Genomic DNA, 959 nt, shown 5'->3' with positions numbered 1-959 from the left:
ACCATATTAAAAAAAAGTCTCCAAGAAAGCAACAAGATCATGCTAAGACAATTGTGCAGCCTTCTCAAAACTCATGCCTGAACTTCAATGATGAAAAAAGCCACTGAAGTTGTTACAACTGTTCACACAAGTGTTATCTTCAGTTTCAGACAGCAATATACTACACAGTATAGGATTCAATTTAAAGAAAAGTTTTCATATTAAAAGTGCTGAGGGTAAAAAAACATCCAGCAGGTTATCAAGTTTACGAGAGCTACACCAAAAGCAATGCCTTCTATTTTATAGTGTTGGCCCACAACATCAGAGGCAGATGTTGGTGGTACATCAACAGAGGTTGAACCGTCCTGCCAACATCCCATTACGTGTTGTTGCCGTGTGACAGATGGCAGCAGATGGGCACTGGCAAAATGGTGTCTGACATGGAAGTGCGTACAGAGCAAAGGTGTGTCACCGAAGTCCTCCATGTGGAAAAAATGGCACCCACTGACATTTGCTGGTGCTTGCTGAACGTTTGTGGACACCAAGCAGTGGATGTGAGCACAGGGAGGTGATAGGTGGTGCGTTTCAGCAGTGGCTACAGTGACATGAAAGACAATTCTGACTGGCCATGCAGATTTTTTACGAGCATGGCATGCAGACCTCTGTTCATCACAGTCAAAGAAGCATAGCTAACAGTGGTGACTGTGTTGAAGAACAGTGTTCTGTAGCTGAGAATTTGCTCTCTCAAGGAGTGTTATTGTGCTCTTCTTATCTGTTACAATTTCCATGGAAATAAATACTAGGCATTACTTTCAGAGCAACTTACACATCTTACAAACTCTCAGGGCAAGATAAAAAACTTTCCCCACCTCAGTTCACACTGATTCAAATTGCTACATCATCCTCTAAAGCAAGCTCTTAAAGGCTCATCACAGATCAGGCTGATACATGCAATTGTTTAGTGTAAGATCATTATCTAA

The sequence above is a fragment of the Meleagris gallopavo genome, chromosome Z (genome assembly GCF_000146605.3).
Source record: "Meleagris gallopavo isolate NT-WF06-2002-E0010 breed Aviagen turkey brand Nicholas breeding stock chromosome Z, Turkey_5.1, whole genome shotgun sequence".
Lineage (NCBI taxonomy): Eukaryota > Metazoa > Chordata > Aves > Galliformes > Phasianidae > Meleagris > Meleagris gallopavo.
Note: the sequence above shows the minus strand (reverse complement) of the source record.